The sequence below is a fragment of the Amblyomma mixtum genome, chromosome 5, assembly GCF_055824585.1.
Source record: "Amblyomma mixtum isolate Tamu chromosome 5, ASM5582458v1, whole genome shotgun sequence".
Lineage (NCBI taxonomy): Eukaryota > Metazoa > Arthropoda > Arachnida > Ixodida > Ixodidae > Amblyomma > Amblyomma mixtum.
The window spans coordinates 49,211,587-49,219,846 of record NC_143016.1 but is presented as its reverse complement, the minus strand read 5'-3'; the positions used below and the strand labels follow the sequence as shown (position 1 = coordinate 49,219,846).

The window sequence follows — 8,260 nt, the reverse complement described above, 5'->3', positions numbered from 1 at the left end:
CCTCCAGATACGTCCCCAGAGGCTGCAGAGGAAGCCGCCATTGCACTTGCTATAACCCGCACGGAAGCCCGGTATATTTTAACTGACTCTAAAACTGCGATTCTAAATTTTGCTCGAGGCCGAGTTCATGTCCCTGCTTTTGGCATACTGGACTCGCCCGATGCGCCCCCGCCCCGCCAAGTGGAGCTGATATGGGTGCCGGCGCACTCCGGGAATCCCGGAAACGAGGCCGCCAACCTTTTAGCCCGAGGTTCTTTAAACCGGGCTCAGGTGGCCTCGGATCGGGGATTCACGAAGGATCGCATGCACTCATTCAGTGAGCTGACCCAGGCATACAGAGCCTCTCGCCAGCTCTACCCCCCGCCCCACCCCTCCCTAGATAACAGACACGCAACACTCTGGCGCAGATTACAAACACATACTCTCCCCTCGCCCCTTACCCTAACCCACTATCATCCCTCCTTCCCCACTCCTGCTTGCGCCCTATGCCCAGAACCCTTCGCTTCTTCCCTCCACATCCTTTCCCTGTGCCCGGCGGACCCTCCCCCGCGGGACCTAGAGAACCTCAAGACCTGGGAGGACTGGGAGACCCTGCTGCATTCGGAGGACCCGGCCGTGCAGACCATCGCCACCGGCCGTGCTGCCAGTGTTATGGACCTCAGGAACATAAACACTTGAGTGCAGTGGGGTCGTGCGGGGACCCTGGGGCGTGCCCCGAATTCCTTTGTAAATAAAGTTTTCTCTCTCTCTCGAGCCTCAGTGCCGGAGGTTATCGGGATTTTGAAATTGTAAAAAAAATCTCTGCCTCTCCCGTAACCGAGAGTAGAGTAAGCATGGAATGTTTACGGGCCTAATGTCATCTCGGTGGACACCCGAACCGCACCGTACAGGAAGGGAGGAACGCAACCACCCGTTCAGCGCGATGCCTTGCCATTTGAACGCAAGGTTTTTTTTTGAGGAAAGGAAATGGCGCAGTAATTCTCTGCCATGTCGGTGGACACCCGAACCGCACCGTAATGGAAGGGAGGAACGCCACCACCCGTTCGGCGTGATGCCTTGCCCTTTGAACGCAGCGCTTCTCCCCCGGGCCCCTGTGCGCCTGCGCGGCTTTGCTTCGATGCGCGAAGCCCCTAAGAGATCACGTATGACAACGAAGTGTATCGTGGCATTTATGTGCTTTTTGCACGCGTTATTATAAATCGGAAATTATAATTCTGTGCATTATCAAACGCACAGCGACTGATATCTTGATAAACATTGAGAAGGCACTGGCAGCAGTTATTTTTTGTGACTCGTTTGGAGACCAACCGGCGCTTTCATGCCGGTCGCGTAGGAGGGCTTAAAGAGTCTCGTTAAATCTCGTTAAGTTTCGTACGGTGCGCGGATGCCGTTACGCTGCCCGTCGAGCCAGCGGATCATCGAGCTTTTCCTGTCCAGGCGGGCCCCCGGATCCAGCGTCCCGGAGGTCCTGCCTGCCGTCCTGCTGCCCGGCGCCGCGCTCCTGCCGTGGTGACCCGGGCCCCGTCGCGATGGAGAGACCCTGCCCTGCAGTGCGCCCCACAAAGGCGCAATGCTTTTTGTTTACTGTGCCGGAACCTGTTTCGGCCGATCGCCTCATCGACCTGCTCGAGGAGGTGCTCGGAGTCGGGGGGCTGACATATTTGCAGCACCTTGGTGGTTTACGTTTCCTGGCGGCCGTGGCTTCCATGGCGCAGGCAGCGAAAATGGTGGCGTTGGGCTCGCTGCTCATCGCCAGAAAGGAGGTGCCACTGGAGCAGATGGGGGTTCCAGTGGTGCACGTGACGGTTTTCCGTCTCCCCCCCGTGCGTCAGCGACGAGGACCTCGCCGCGGCGTTCCAACCGTACGGGAAGGTGCGCGCCATCACCGAGGTCGCCTTCCAGTCCAGGAACCGCATCGGGAACGGGACGCGCCTGGTGAAGCTCGAGATGACCCGGGCTCCGCCGAACTTCCTGACGGTGGTCGGTGTTCGAGCCATGATTGAATACCGAGGCATGAAACGCGTCTGTTACCGGTGCGGCGCCGAGGGCCACTTCGGCGCTACGTGTAAGGCGGTGCGCTGCGGCCGGTGCGGCGCGTACGGACACATCGCCGCCAACTGCAAGCCGGTATGCAAGAGGTGCGGAGGCGACCACCCGTCCTCCGACTGCGTCGTGCCGCGGTCCTACGCGGCGGCCGCGGCTGCTGCGGCAGCCAGACCTTCCCAGGAGCCTGGTGTGCAACCCGGGCCGAAGGCGACACCTGAGGGGGCTGGCGCCGGTTCGAGCGGCGCGGCACAGGAGGCGGCGGCGAGCCCTCTCGAGGGGGCTGACGTGCGGGACGACGCCGCGACCAAGCCCGATGACGACCAGGCGGGCACGGAGACGGCGGGCACCTCGTCCGGCCAATCCGCGACGGAGCTGTCCACGGGCAACTCTGACGTCGCGGAATCGACCTCGTCCCAGTCTGACGACTCGCAGAGCGAGTCCTCTTTTGTGGAACCTCCGATTTTGGAGGTTTCGCTGCTTGACGCGCCCACGGCGGCGCAGCACGAGGGCACGGGCACGGACACCACGTCGCCTGGCTCGCCCTCCCCCAGTGACGCCCTGCACACACCCGTGAAGGACGCCCCGAGCAGCGACGGCTCAAGCGAGTCGCGACCGAAGCCGCCGCACATCCCGGTCGCCCTGCCGCCGCAGGGCCCGTGCGCAGCTAAGTTGGTGCGGGGGGCGCGCAAGGCTCTCGAGCTCGACTACCCCAAGCGCCAGCTCTCCTCGTCGTCGGACGGCGGCGCGACCTGTTCTTCGGCCACCCAGGCGCCGAAGAAGAAACCGAGGACGGCAGACGACGACGGTGACGGCGTCCACATGGACGTCGAGGGAAACGAATAGCTTCCGCCATGGCGCCGCCTCGCCGAACTTCAGGCCCTATCGGGCCTTTTCCTCCTCCCCTCCCTGCTCGGCGGCCGCCCGAGCGCCGTTCTTTCGACGCTCTACGGCGCCGTTATCTTTTCGGCGCGCTGGCTCCGTCGGCGCGTTTGGCGAACGATGGACGGTGTTTGTGCGGTGGAGTGTGTTGGTGCGTGTGTGACTGTGTGTTGCTGCCGCAGCCACGCGCATCGGCCGGACCTTTCCACCGCGCAACCATTAGCACCGCTTGGCATCGTCGTCCCGCCACCGCGGGGCCGCCAGCCAGGACGCCAGCAGGGACCCGGGACGCCTCCCAAGCGCCTCGACGCCCCCCCAGCGCCGGTGTATCAACGCACTCGCAGACTCTATCCGCAGAACTGTACTGAGTCCGTCAGCGTTTTGTTATGTTTACTTGTTTCGTTGTTTATTTTTGTTACATTGCTTCCTTTATTTTCATGATGGCTGTTTTTCGTTTCGCCTCCTTTAACGCGCAGGGTTTTCGCTCTCCCGATAAGCAACGGGAGGTGCTTCACCTTGCGCGTTCGTACCAAATTGATGTTTTGTTTTTGCAGGAGTGTAATTTTCGCACCCCTGCAGACGTTATTTCTTTCCGTTCACGCTTTCATGTCGATGCTTTCTTTTCCTTGACGGACTCACGGTCTTGCGGTGTGGGAGTTGTTTTCCTCACGCCGGCTTTCCGCGCAGGTGCGCATTGTACCTTTGGTTACGATGGTCGAGTACTGGTGGTGGACATTTTCCTCGACGGGCGGAGGACTCGCTTTGTAAACCTATACGCGCCCGTCACGCGATCTCTGACAGGCGAGTTTTTCCGCTCTCTTACATCCCACCTGCTTGAATCCGTGCCATATGTCCTGCTGGGGGATTTTAATTGCGTCCTAGACTCGTGGCGTGACATTCAGGGCCCCGGTCAAGGTGCATCCAATTATTACGCCAAAGAGCTAGGCAAACTGGTTCGCCAGCTGCACCTTACGGACGCGTGGGTCGAACTGCACGGGAACCTTTTCGTGGCCACACGTGCTAGGGGCCGTAGCGCCAGTCGAATCGACCGGGTGTACCTACCTCCAGCCCTCGTGCCGCAACTAATATCCTGCGAGGTAGTGCCATTTCCACCAGGCGCCCGAGCACTCAGCGACCACTTACCTGTCGCGGTATCCTTGGGGTGCTCTTCGGGCCGAATTGCGACCTTCTCTACTTGGAGAATGGACGTCTCACTCTTGGTGGACGACCAGAGCATTCGCGACATCCGTGCAGATTTGGTGGACTCTGTTGCCCTCTTTGAGTTCAGTCCCTTGATTTGGGACGCCCTGAAAACACGATGGCGAGAAGTTCTCATTCGGGCTGGCAAAGCAAAGCACGCGCGGAAGACTGCGGCGCTCAACGACGTGCTACGCCGCATGCGTATCGTGAAGCAAGGGGGTGAGCTCACCTTTGCGATGCGAGAGTACCTGGACACTCTTCGCGTCCGGTACCACCGCATCCTGGAAGAGGGGTCCCAGGCCTCCTGTACCGCAGCGAATCTCCGCATGCCGTCGCAGGAACGCGCTGACCTCTTTCACGCGAACAGCTGCCGCCACAAGAGCGACCGACCGGCCCGTATTGGAAGCGTAACTATGCCAGATGCAGATGGCACGATTTCCGAGCAGGTCCAAGACATCGAGCACGTCTTCCGTGATCACTTTGCCCATCTCTTTGCGTCGCAAGGCCTGTGCGAGTGGGATGGGTTTGACGCTGCTGTAGACGCCTTTTGCGCCGCCCTTCCCCACGCGCCCGACGACGCGGAATCGGCTCTTTGCGCTCGCGCCACGCGGGAGGAGGTCTACGCAGTCTTAAGCGGCATGAATCGCGCCTCCGCACCCGGACCAGATGGTCTAGTCTCCGGGTTTTACTACACCTTCTTTGATGTGCTTGGGGACTTCCTCACGCATTTGGTGAACGCTTTCCTCGAGGAAGGAGCTAAGCCACCGTCTTTCGGTGCGGGCCGAATCGTGTTGATACCAAAGCAGGGAACGACGTCGTCATGCCCGGCGGCGTGGCGGCCGATAACCCTGCTCAATACTGACTACAAACTGGTCGCCTCGATTCTCGTCGCTCGCTGGCGTCTTCTTTTGCCAAACCTCGTTAGCCCCTTCCAGGCTTGCGCTGTTCCAAGCTAAGCTAAGGCCTTTGATAGAGTAGAGCATCGCTACTTATACTCCGTTTTGCGGTGCTTTGGGCTGCCTGCCAGCTTCATTGAGCGCATCAAATCGTTGTACTCGGGCCTCACGGCCGAACTCTTGGTGAACGGGTCAGTCACCGCTCCTTTCCCCGTAACACGTGGCGTGCGCCAGGGATGCCCTCTTTCTCCAGCTCTGTTCGTCCTGTCTTTGGACCCCCTGCTGCGCAGAGTCGCCTCCAACAAACGCATCCGCGGCTTTCCATTGACAGGACAGGAAACAATCGTCGTCTCGGCCTATGCCGACGATATTTCAATCTTTGTCCGAGACGCCCGGAGTTTTGAGGCCTTCCTGGCCGTATTTACTACTTACGCGGCGCTGTCTGGTGCCGAGCTCAACGCCAGCAAGAGCAGGGCGCTTCGTTTTGGGACCTTCAGCGATCCCCTCCCGGTGCCCATTCCTTTCGTGTACGGGGTCCGAGTACTAGGAGTCCTTTTTGAGCACAGCGCTGTGTCGTCCCTGACATGGGATGAAGTTGTTGCGCGCACGACGGGCGCGCTAAGGATGGCAGCGCAGTTCGGCCTCTCCATGGAGGCCAGGGTGAGCGTCATCAAGGGCCACGCGTGCGCCTTTGCCCACTATGTGGCCCGCGTAGCAGTGATGCCGCGTCGTACGGCGGGTCGGCTCGCGTCCCTTGTGGGCGCCTTTGTCTGTGACGGTGGCAAGGCGCAGGTCGCTCGACGCCTTTGCCAGCTGCCGCCTTCTAGAGGAGGACTCGGGCTGCCCTGTGAAGCCACCATGGCGCGTGCGCTCAGCGCCAAGCTCGTAACCACGCTGGTGGAGAGCGAAGCATACCTTGGGCGTTCGCTCATGTTTTATTGGATGAGCACAGTGCGGCGCTTCTTCCCCACTGAGCGCCATATAGGTCCACAGGCCGAGAGGCCTCTGCGCTTCTATAGAGCGGCTGCTGGTTTTAAGCAGTCTGTTTGTACTGACTTGCCAGGAGTCGACCTGACTGAGACGCCCGCGTCTCGGCTGAGCGAGATGATCGCGTGCGTGCGCCTTGGCGCCGACGACCAGCGGCGCACCGCGGTACGCAAGTGGCGCACGTGGTGCACAAGTCGTCTCCCTCCGCAGGTTCGCGACTTTGAGTGGAGGAGGAGATGGAGAGTCCTCCCCACGCGCGAACGCCTCTTATCATGGGGCCTTGTGCCCAACGCCCAGTGCACGCAATGTGGAGCGCGAGAGACAGCGCGACACACTTTCTTTGAGTGCCGTGTTGCCCGGATAATGTGGTGGCAGGTGTATCGGATGTTTTCAGTTCGTGCCGGGCCAGGTATCCGGCAACCACGGGATTATTTTGGCAAACTAGTGTTTATGTCCGCTATGTTTGTTTTGTGGCGTCGCCGCTGTCTGGCCGAAGCCCGGCGTCAACCGGCGACGGCTATGTACCCCGCGTTGCAGAGCCTGCGTCTCCTCATCTGGCAATACCTGTCTGAAAGGCTTGCAGCGGATGGGGACGCGCGGTTTCTCCGACGGTGGCACACACGCTTCTTTGTCGTGCACGAAGGTCGGCTGGTTATGCCGGCGCTGCGGTATTAGCCGGGCCGACCCCCCCCCCCCCCCCCCCCCCCCTCTCTTTACCGACTATGCTGGTTTGTTCGAGGATGGTGGTGTATAATTTTGAAAGGGCCAATCACCCTGATAAAGATCCTTGCCCCCCCCCCCCCCCCCCCCGTGCGTCGTTGTTACAGGAGGCTGATTCTTCTTTGTCCAGTGTACGTTCCATGCACTATAGGCTGTAATTTGTGATATGTACGGTGTGTTAAAATAAGGTCATGGTGTTTCTCGGTGGCCACCCACTTTGTATACATTTGTTTTGCCCTCAGTCATGAGTGTGTTTCCAATGTTTTGTTTGTTTGCACTGTTGAATAAACTTCCCTTTTATTCAGAGCCCGGATGTGCCCGGATGATGGCTCTCGGTCTCGGCGTGACGTCACCACACTGCCGACCACGGGGGCTAAAAGCATTTCATGCTTAAAACTGGTATCACCGTTACTAATGATCGGCTACAAATTTCTAATTGAAACCAGGCGCTAACAATAACAGCTTAAAAGTTAACTAATCATAAATTATATAACTAGTTGTCTGGTGTCCGCAAACCCTGGTAATTCGATGCCGCTAAAGCCATATTTGTATCTCTAAATACTATTCTTAAAAATTACTCAGTCTTCCCTAAAATACCCTGTATAGGGGTGGCGCAATACAGCTTCTTTTGGGAAACTGCATCGCGGCACACTGAAATACATTTCAGCACAACGCGATCTTCCGGGAGAGGCAGTTGTGATATTTGAGTTCAGCTCGTTGTGCTGCTTTTTGTGCGCTCATGCAGTTCCCTTGCACCGAGGCCTCTAGAAAAGCCCGGACGGACTGCTGCGTTAATTACCGCGTGCTATAGGACCTTTTAAAAAATGTAACAATCCTGGAGCTTGATGTCTTATGCGGCCAGCCACTTTCATTCAGTTTCTGGCGCTGGTTTTAATGTTTGGTTGGTTTATGGGGTTTAACGTCCCAAAGCGACTAAGGCTATGAGAGACGCCGTAGTGGAGGGCTCCGGAAATTTCGACCACCTGGGGTTCTTTAACGTGCACTGACATCGCACAGTACACGGGTCTCGAATTTCTCCTCCAAAGAAATTCAGCCGCCGCGGCCGGGATCGAACCCGCGTCTTTCGGGCCAGCAGCCGAGCACCATAGCCACTGAGCCACCGCGGCGGCTACTGGCTGGTTTTAATGTTAATTTCTGCTGTTACGACTGCATGGCCCGTCGCACCCGGTTCGCATGACATTGTGCCTCACGTAATGCAGAGCTAAATGCGAATTTAAAATTCGAGCTCATTCAGCCCATCGTTGTCTCATATGTGCCCGTCTCCACAAAACTGCACCCTCCTCGGACCCACGGAGTCTTCGATACCTGCACCTTATTGCACACCATGCTGCTGAGATTGCCTGTTTATATATATATATATATATATATATATATATATATATATATAGGAAAGGGGAATGAGGGGCTTGTTATAAATATGAGAGAAGCCAACAGCCACAGAAACCAAGGAGCACAGGGGATTTTTTTTGTGATGTTGATCAAGTAAGAATATTACTGAATATGTTGTCGCT

General features: G+C 57.9%; 1 pseudogene; it reads left to right on the top strand.

Annotated features, from left to right (window-relative positions):
- The first annotated feature begins 1,332 nt into the window (after positions 1-1,332).
- On the top strand, positions 1,333-2,890 carry LOC149342070 (uncharacterized; annotated as a pseudogene).
- Positions 2,891-8,260: the final 5,370 nt, after the last annotated feature.